Consider the following 10889-nt stretch of genomic DNA (forward strand, 5'->3'; position numbering starts at 1 on the left):
CCATTGAGTCAATTCTGGTTCATTGCCATCCTATAGGACAGGGTAGATCTGTCCCTGTAGGTTTTGGAGACTGTAACTCATTATAGGAGTAGAAAGTCTCATTCACCTCCCACAGAACAGCTAGTGGCTCCAAATGCTGGCCATGTACTTAGCAGCAAAGCATATAACCACTATGCCACCAGGTCTGTTATGAAGCGGTCATTAAATCACAGATAACATGGATGTTGGCAAGGGCTGAGAATACATGGGTGCATGGTGAATAAATTGAAGTAGACTTGAAACAAATGTTAGGTTAGTGAAGTGATGGTGTTTTATTGACTAAAGTGTACTCATTTACTGTTGGAACCAGCTGATTGACAATATAAATATGGTCATTAGCACTTAAGGCTATATTTTATTGGTAAACTGGTGGCTTTGTAATGACTCAGTTCATTGAGGGAACTTTTTATTTTTCTTACTGTTGAAAACAGAGTATACTTATAATTAAGAATATAATAGGTACCAGATATTATCTCAACAAATCTTCAAAATAGGTAATACCATTTCTATTGTGTAGGTCAAGGCAGGGGCTCAGAAGTGATTAGTATATTGCTTAAGGAGTACTCTTGAGAGAGTGATAAAAGTGTTAACTTTGGGTTCGGGTTTGTATGACCTTCAAACTGGTGCCTTACCTCCATCCTACACTGAATTGTTAACAAGATTTCTTCCTCCTCATGAACTGCACCCAGTTTCTCTGTAGTGCTTCTCCTTCTCCTTCTCCTTCATCAGATTATGGTTCAAATAGGAAGCCTATATTGACACAGTGAAAAAAGTAAAACATTCCTCTTGCACCCTGGCTACAAAGATAGATGGCATCTGTCCTGTGGGCAGCAGTAAAATCTCAACCCCACAACATGGGCAGTGAAGACAAGAACTGCCAGTGACAAGGGGTTCTTCTTCATTTCAATTTTGCTCCCTATAGAATATGCAGAATTCTGATGCCCATTGGAAAGAAGAAGGCTTCCCATTTAAAATTTTAAAAAAAGGGCAAACTCAAGGTCTTCAAGTTTATTCTAACTCATAGTGAGCCTACAGGACAGGGCCGAGCTGCCCCTGCAGATTTCTGAGACGACAGCTCTTTATGGGAACACACAGCTGTATCTTTCCTCCAGGGGACAGCTGGTGGTTTTGAACTGCTGATCAAGTGGTTGACAGTCCATCCCGTAGCCACCACACCACCCTGCCTTCCATGAGATGGATCAGTCACAGTACTGAATTCTCTAAGGGCTATCCAAATCAAAAGACATATAAGGGTAAAGCCTAAGAGAAGGGCCAGAGAAGGGTAAAAATGTCTCATTGGTTGTTTTCTTATTCTATGCCGTGTGCTAGACGAGAGACTTCTGTTCATTATTTCTTAAGGAAATGACTTACATCTCCTTAGAGACAGACAGCCTTATGACTCTGGTTTACAACGATACCACTTGCTGTCCTATATTAACCTGAATGCCTGTTTGTTTTTCATTTCCTTTTTCTTCTTCTGTACTAGCAGGATTGTGCTTGAAAGATCATATTGACAGATTGCTTTTGAGATATTTTTAGTGCCAAGGAAAGAAAATCTACAGCAAAGGTCAGCTCTTTCACTGTTTTAATTACATTGCCACGGAAGAGATGATATCATAAGTTAGGCTAGCCAAATAACTGCAGCAATATACACGAGGCCATCGCAAGCTGCTCCATTACAATCTCGGCGCTAGAGTGACGTGGAACCAAGTTTTAATTAAAATGAGGCTGGATAATGACTTAGTGTTTTATATTAGAATTGTTATCTGGAGACGTTTAATCACGGATCCACTGTGATGGCAATTCTTACCTTTTAGTGGTGTGTTACTTTATTATTTCCTCTTCAGACAGGAGAAGAAACATTTTAACCAGTAGGATCTGGTTATTAGTCATTTGATGTCCGCAGCCTAAATCTTTACCATGCGCCCCAAAAGCTGTCTCCATCGGAAGTTTTCAAAAACAGTTTTTTCACGTATAAATTCACCCTTTCCCTGTATTCTTCGGATAAGAATATTGAGTCCCTCTAGACGTAAAACGATTATAGCAGATAACCCCATGAGAAAAATGCCTCCTTCCAAGAGATAGAGTTAAAAATCGGGTGGCCATGCATCAAGGCGACTAGATGAGTGTTATTTAATTCCTGAAGCATTAAGGTTATGGCTAGGCCGAAATATTACTGCTTTGTAAATGATGAAAAATGTTCTTGCTTAGGACACAGCTCCTTCTTATTGGGCGCGGATCAAGGAACAGCAGCTCTCTGAAAACCTTGCCTTCACTTGCCTAGAGCCATGACGTGGGCACAGCATGGCTTGTGACTATCGTTAGTTATCAGCCTGTTTATTTAGAACACTGGGAAATCGCCTCAAACAGTTCTTAAGAAAACCTGTGTTGAGGTAGAAAAATATGTTACTTGACTGTTTTCGGTAGCTTTACAATAAATCTGAATTTTTAGACCAAGAGAGAAGCATCTGCGTCATTTGACAAAACGACATTAAGATTCTTGGAAGACGAGGTAGCGCTAAGCTTCGGGACTTTCCTCTGACGACTGGCTCCTCTTCATGACACCAGGGAACACACTCACACACGCACACAAGCACACGCGCATGCGCGCGCGCGCGCGCGCACACACACACACACACACACACGCAAAGAGAGTTTTCATGCAAATAAGATGGTTTCTACGTTTGTTTGCCACCTGCTCCCTCTCTCAGGAGTTGGCTTTTTTGGTTTGTTTTGGTAAGTACACTGTGCTAGGTTTTTTGTTTTTGTTTTTCTAAGCCACAACACCTGCAGTAATTGGCATAGTGTAGCCCTTACAAGAAGACCTCCTAGGAAAGCGAGTGCTTAGAAAACGGCCGTCACGGCCACGGTGCTTCCCGGCGACCCACGGGACCGAGCAGACCGGCTCCGTAGAGTTTCTCTCAGGGGAAATCTTTGCAGGAACAGGCAGCTGCGTAGAAGGCACACGTTATTTGAACAAAAATGTGTTATCTATCTATTTATATCTACGTGTATATTCTCTTGAAAAAAATCTGGAAGAGATCCATTATCTTTTCATTCCATTTTCCCCACAAATTCCTGAAGCCCATATGTATCAATACACTACTAAACCCCAGGAACATCCATAACTGTGTGTGGGTACTGTGTATAGAAAGAGAGGGTGAGTGAAGGGAGGGGGGAAGGAGAGAACCAGGAAAGGAGGGAGCGAGATCTAAGTGAAGCGAAAATCTGCCAGCCTTCCGGGTTTCTGAAATGCGGAGTGCGAGCACACTCACACCTGCGCTGCTTTTCCATCTGCAGACGTCTCCTCTGGCTGAACTCCTCTCGTCACCGCCAATTGAGCTGTGACTCTTCTTCCTGAGAAGACAATGGCAGGTACCCATTAGTTCCAAGACATTCAGCGGCAGTGATAATCTTGGGATAGCTACTTGTGGTCTATAATCTGGCTCCTTCTAACTACTGCCTTAATTCTTTCTTCCTCTTCTGGACAAGGCGCCTGAACGAGTAATTCTCACGATCTCCATGTGCTCATCGTTTTCTTTCATCTCCTCCCTGATCGTGCTGATGTGTGTTCCATTTCACCGGATGGCTTTTATAGGTCGGTGTGGCCATTCACAAATGCAGACAGCCCTGTCCTTTCTGAAACACTCTCATGCCTTGGTTTCTGTGACACACCAAGATTTGGGTTGTCTCCTACTCCTTTTTAAAGAATCCTTGGTGGCACAGTGAATTAAGCATTGGTGGTGTTAACGGAAAGGTCATCAGTGCAAACATACCAGGGACGCCTCAGGAGAAAGATGAGGGAGGCTCTCTGCTCTCATAAAGATCTACAGTCTCTGAAACCCTAGGAAGTGATTCCACTCTATCTTGCAGGGTCTCTATGAGTTTGAATTAGACTCCATGACAATGGGTTTTGTCTTTTTCACCGAATTTTTCCCCTCTGCTTGCTTCTTCCGTGCAGTTATTGCTCAGAGTCCTCTTCTTGGCTCTCCTCTTTCCTCCACATGATTTCATCCATACCTCTAACTTTAATCCCAAACAAATGTCAATAATTTCAGTCCCTCTACCGCCAACCTATCCTATTTTCCGAAGTTCTAGACTCATTAGTACAATCTACATAGATACATGCAGACGACGGGCAGTACAAGTCCACTATCTGCAATTCAACTCATCCTCTCTCTTCAAAACCAACCATTCGAAATAAACCACAAAACGGAACCTGGATTCCTCTGTTCCTATGGAGTGACTAGTGGGTTCGAACCACTGCTTTTATAATTCAAACCCACTAGTCACTCCATAGAAGAGTGTGGCAATCTGCGTTCATAAAGACGAACAGTCTTGGAAACCCAGCAGTGTAGTCTTACTCCGTCCTATAGGTTTTCTATGAGTCAGAATTGACTAGAAGGCCATAGATATTGACCATAGTCTAACTTAAACAAGCAAGCCATCTCAGGGCCATCCAGATGATGCCGACTCATAGAGACTCTCTAGGACAAAGCAGAGGAGCCCTGGTGGCATGGTGGTTCCCCATTAGGCTACGATCCACAAGGGTGGCAGTTTGAAACCACTAGCCTCTCCCCGGGGGGTGGGGGGATGTAGCTTCCTACTCCTATAAAGAGTTGTGATCTTGGAAACCCACAGGGGCAGGTCTGTCCTGCCTCACAGGGTCCCTGTGCGTCAGCGTCAACTCAATGGCAGTGAGTTTGGTTTTTGGAGGACAGGGTAAAACTGACCCTGTGAGTTTTGAGACTATAACCCTTTATGGGGATAAGAAAGTTCCATCTTTCTCCTGTGGAGTGGCTCGTTTTCAAACTGCTGTCCTTGCAGATTGCAGCCCAACTTGTAACCACTCACCATCAGGCTCCTAGACCATCATTTGGCCACCGATGTTCTTCTCTGGACACCTCCAGCAGCGACCTAATTGTTTTACTTATCATTTGAACTCTGCAACCTGCTCTTCCTGTTGCAGCCAGAATCCACTGCAAACCAGCTCATAGTATTTTTCGTACTTAAAGCTGTTCATGTCTTTCCACAGCTCAGAAGATCGGCTATCATCATGGCTTACCAGGGTCTACTTGGTTCTCCGGCCTTTTTTCTTGCTAAGCCCATTCCTCCCTTAGCCCCTCTCCACATTTCTTCCAGAGAGCCCTGCTTTCTCTCTTGGAGATTTGCGCCTGCTGCTTTTGATGCATGGTGCACTCTTGTCGACTTCCCTTTACCTGGTAAACTGTTTCTTCTAGGCCTTACTCATGTGTTTCCCTCTTATGTTTTATTATAAAGTTCACCATCTGGAGAACGTGAAGCCCATGGTGGCAGGGCATCTATGTCCTTTGTCGCATGCTAGGGAAATTGTTATTGTTGATGTTGTTGTTAGGCGCCCTCCAGTTGGTCCGAATCACAGTGACACAGGCACAAGAGAAGGAACCCTGCTGGTCCTGTGGCATCTTCAAGATTGTTCTTACACCGGAGCCATGGCTGCAGACACTGTGTCAGTCCATCTGGTGGAGAGTCGTCCTCTTTTTCACTGACCCTCTATTTTTCCAGGTTTACCCGATGGTGCCACCAGGGCCATTTCTCAGATTCATGTCATGTGATAGATACTTAGTCAGTACCTTATCATTGGACAAATATGCATAGACTAAATTGACCTGCAACCACAGTCAAGTAACTAGTAGAAACAGCAAAAAATAAGCTTTACCATGGCCACTGGATCCCCGACTTTCCAGGAAATGACAGCACCAATACCTACCATTAGAGTGTGATAAGAAGACCAGAAACACATAGTGGGACAGTTTTCACTTAACATTGAAATCCTTTCATGTAAGTGTGCATTTTACAGTAAACATACATAATTTTATCTCTCAAATATTGGCTAGTCTATATCCCTTCAACTGGAGGATGTAGGAAACTCCAGGCTCCCTACTTGTCACATATGGGCCAAGCAAATTCACTGAAGTACTTACTCTGTGTGGTCTATAAGGTAACCTGCTGACACGACCACAGCACAGATCCCACTTCATTGGCAATCGGGGCACCTGGTTCCGCTGCCCTTGCTCTACATCATTCTGTTATCATGTGAAATTTAGGAGCAGCTCCGGGGCTAGAAAGCTGCTGCTAAGTCAATACTGTGCCCCCCACTCACACACACACTCGCCCTCATGGTTTGGAGCGAGAGGGAAAGGAGCAGATCCAGAGATTTGTATTGATCGCTTCCTGAAACTTGAGCTGGGGCTTCATCTTAAGGGATTTAAAGACTTTGTTTTCTCAGGTGCCTGGAGTGGGAAGCACCATGGTAATAAATCCTTATGAATTCATTTTAGATGAAGATGCTACCAGAGGAGGGAAAGCCAGGGAGGTACGATCGGAGGTTATGTATCGAGCTACTCCGTCAGTGCTGGTGTTTATTTCTCCCCACTTGTGTCCGTTAGGGCTTAGAGGCCTCGAAAAAAGTAAAAGATAGAGATTTATTTCAACGGACTGATTTATACAATTGTGGACCTGACAAGATAAACATTCGAAGGTCAAGTGACAGTTCAGAGCCACACATCCAAGATCCGAAGGCCAGATGATGCTAAGAGTTAAGGCTGGAGGCAGACCATGCCGCAAAGAAACACCCCTTTCCCCTGCTGAGTTGATCAAATCACATCACATCACATCATAGAAAGTGATTAATTAGATTGCATTACATTGTGGAAAAGCCTCCGGGCCAGTATCTGACCAAACCACCAAAAATCATAGCCATGACAAGTCGCACACAAAATTAACCATTACAGGACAGACAGCTTCAGGACAGCTAGTGGATTCCTTATGTAGAATCAGACTCGGTTCACATGTCCCTTTATGCCTCTTCCCTCCCTTCCCCTTAATCGTGTTACTGAGCTGATGTTTGTAGTTGAAGCACTCATTTTGTGGCTTTAAGGTCATGGAGATACAGAATAAGAGCTACAATCAGAATGGAAGAGAAAACTTTTGAGAGCTCATATGTTCTCATAAACTTCCTGGGACAATTATAACAGATGAACTCAAACCCAAAGTGAAACTCATTGCCATTGGGTTGATTCTGACTTACAGTGATGGACAGGTCAGACTGGAACTGCTCCTGGGGCTTCAGGGATAGTAAATCTTTGCAGGAGTGGGAATCCTTATCTTTCTCCATACAGCAGCGGTGGCTTCACATCGCTGACCCTGTGATCAGCAGCCCAATGCGGACCCCACTGTATCACCAGGGTTTCCTGGACTTCAATAGAAAAATTCCTAAATATTAATAAATCTCCATGTAGGGAGGTTGCTTTTATTACGTGCCTGTCACTTTGTCATACTCTGGTGGCTTGTGCATTGCTGTAATGCTAGAGGCTGTTTCACTGGCATTTCACATACCAGCAGGGTCACTGAAAGAGAACAGGTTTCCGTACAGCTTTCAGACTAAGAACAGACTACCAAAAAAGGAACAGGCTGTCCACTTCTGAGGAATTAGCCACTGAAAACCTAGGGATGGCATGGAAACGTCGTAAGGTACTACAAACCTCATGAATCATAGCAGAACCCTTTCAGAGAGTGTCAGAAAATGAGCCCGTCTAGTGGAAAGGCAGTCAAAATATGACCGAGGAAGAGCTGCCCTCTCAAACAGAGTCAGCCGTGGTGATGTGGACGGAGCAAGACCCGCAGTGTAAAGTAGTCAGGACTTTCCTTTGCTGATGGGCATGGCTCCAAATGCTGCAGACATTCATTAACAATTGGAACTGGGACTGTACAAAGCATGGAGCTAGAAAAATTAGAAGTTGTCAAAAATCAAATGGAACATATGAACATCTATATCCTAGACATTGGTGAGCTGAAGTGGACTGGTATTGGCCATTTTGAATCCGGCAGAAGAAGGGTTTGCTATTCCAGAAATGACAGGTGCAACAACACATCTCTCTGCCATCAAGAACACGTTTCAGAGTCTCTTCTGTCACCCACTTAGATCTTCTTTCTCTCCTCCCTCCCTCCCTCCCTCCCTCCCTCCCTCCCTCCCTCCCTCCCTCCCTTCCTTCCTTCCCTCCCTCCTTCCTTCCTGCTCTTGATGTGCTGTGCAGGTCAACTATCATTAGTGTTCAATGTTCACATCTGTTCTTGAATTTCTGGGGGGATATACTCAAGGTCCTATTTTGGTTTCAGTGGACGCATTTTAATTTTCCTCAGTTTCCACCTGAACCAACATATGAGCAATTGATGGTCTGTTCCACAATTAGCCCCTGGCCTTGTTTTAGCTGATGATATTGAGATTTTCGATCATCTCTTGCCGCAAATGTAGTCAATTTAACTTTATGTGTTTTCTATCTGAAGAAGTTCATGTGTATAACCACCTATGTGTGTGTGTCTGTCTGCATCTGTGTGCTTGTGTGTGTGCTGTTTCTTTTCTATGTTTGACATGAACTTGTTTGTCACTAAAGACTCCAAGTCTATTTCAGTTTTACTTGTCCTCCCTTTTTTAGCCACTCAGACCAAGTTTTAAGTCTAAGCATTAAGAAAACTGGAGGGATTTATTTATTTTTAAACGAAGCAGACTGTTTATACTTACACAGTCCATGTCAACAAATGAAATCAACAACAATATCCTGTTAAACCCTCCATAAATGAGGTTCTCTTTCTTTCCTCCGCTCCCCCTCCCCACCCCCCCACATCCCTCATCCTTCGCTCCTCAATATCCAATCCCTCTCCTCTCCCTACTCCCACCCCACCCCCACCCCTAACCTCCTCATAGTTAACAAAGTCTTCTCTTTTGGTATAAGAACACTGATTTTTTTCTTTATTTCTCCTGATAATAATGGTGTTATTAAATATTTTATTTTTTTAAGATTGGCTAAGTTTGCTAAGCGTAATATTCTCTGGTTTTGTCCATGTCTTGTGGGGTTTAAGAGAGTTCTCATTGTTTTTTTATTGATTTTTAATACTCCATTATATGAATGTACTAGAGTTTGTTTATTCATTCCTCTATAATTGGAGTTTTGGGTTATTTTCATGTTTTTGCTATTATGGAAATTGCTGCAATAAACAAAAGTGTGCATATGTCTGTTAATGTTGCACTCTTGATTTTTTTAGGGTGTATACGTAATACATTGATCATTGAAAAATATGGTATTTGTATTTGCATTTGTTTAAGAAAGTGCCGTAATGATTTCCAGAGCAGTTGTACAATTCTACACTACCACCAGCAATAGAAAAACATTCCTATCTTTCAACTTTCACTCCAGTATTTACTGTTTCATTGAATTTTGCTAAAAAGAGAACAACAAGTGAATTGAAATCAATGGCGAGAAGGGTGTAGGATGCCTAGTGGGGCTTAATTAAGGACAATGTAACAGCAAGGAATTACTAAAACTGAATGAAGGCCGAACATGATGGTGGGACAAGAGGAAAGTAAAAGGAAATAGGAGAAGGAATCATGAGGCAAAGAACATTTATAGAGGCCTAAATACAGGCATGTACATATGTAAATATATTTATATATAATGAGAGGGGAATAAATCTATGTACTTATATATATATATGTTAAGAATTAAGGTTGCAGGTGGACATTGGACCTCGACTCAAGTACTCTCTCCACACAAGAACACTTTGTTCTAATAGTTTAGCATTCTGTGTTGCTCATCTTCCTAACACGATCACTGAAGACAAAATGGGTGCATAAGCAAATGTGGTGAAGCAAGCTGATGGTGCCTGGCTATCAAAAGATATAGTGTCTGGGTACTTAAAGGCTTGAAGATAAAGAAGCAGACATGGAAGAACCCCACATGGAAGAAGCACACTAGCCTGCGTGATCATGAGGTGTCGATGTGATCAGGTATCAGGCATATAAGACCCAGAACAAAATCATACCCAATGTGAATGGGGAGGGGAGTGTGGAGTAGAGACCCAAAGCCCATCTGTAGACAATTGGACATCCTCTCACAGAAGGGTCACAAGGAAGGGATGAGCCAGTCAGGGAGCAGTATAGCACCAATGAAACACACAACTTTCCTCTAGTTCTTTTAAGCTTCCTTCCCCTCACTATCATGACCTCAATTCTACCTTACAAATAGGATTAGACCAGAACATGCACACTGCTACAGATAAGAGCCAGAAACACAGGGAACCCAAGATAGATAAGCCTGCTAGGGCCAACAATGAGAATTGAGATACTAGGAGGATTAGGGGAAGGTGGGGAGAGAAAGGGGGAAATGAATCATAAGGATCAATCTATAATTCCCTCCCAGGGGGACAAACAATGGAAATGTGTGTGAAAGGGTGACAGAGGACGATGTAAGATATGAAAATCCATAGACCTTTCTTCTGCGATGCTCTGGATGGATTCAAACTTCCAACCTTTTAGTTAATAGGAAAATACATGAACTATTTTCACTACAGCACATAAAAGGCAGAGGTTCTTTAGCTCAGACTTTAAAATAATATCTCATGGTTGCTTTAATGATTTTTAAATGGAAATCATAGTTAAGATATAAGAATTTGAAGTATTATGACTTTATGCAGCTGTTATATCTTTAAAACATATTTTTCAATTTCTCTATGTTCCTTTGAAAGTAATGTATACCATGCATTTCTTGTTCCTCTTTTCTATAATATAATTAAGCCAACTAGTAGAAACTGCCATTGCTGGGTAAACTGAACCATTAACCTTTTAGTTCAGAGTCAAGTGCTCTAAGAGACTGCACCCACAGAGAATTGGAAGAAGTACAGCCAGGATAACCCTTAGAAGTGAAAGTGGTGAAACTTCATCTCATATAATTTAGAAATTTATCAGTAGAGACCAGTCTCTGGAAAAGAGTAACATGCTTGGTAAGGCAAAAGGGAAAACTCTCTAGTTGATGGAG

This window comes from Echinops telfairi, unplaced genomic scaffold, assembly GCF_000313985.2.
Source record: "Echinops telfairi isolate 266 unplaced genomic scaffold, ASM31398v2 ScPeMD7_7469;HRSCAF=8507_1, whole genome shotgun sequence".
NCBI classification, from domain to species: Eukaryota; Metazoa; Chordata; class Mammalia; order Afrosoricida; family Tenrecidae; genus Echinops; species Echinops telfairi.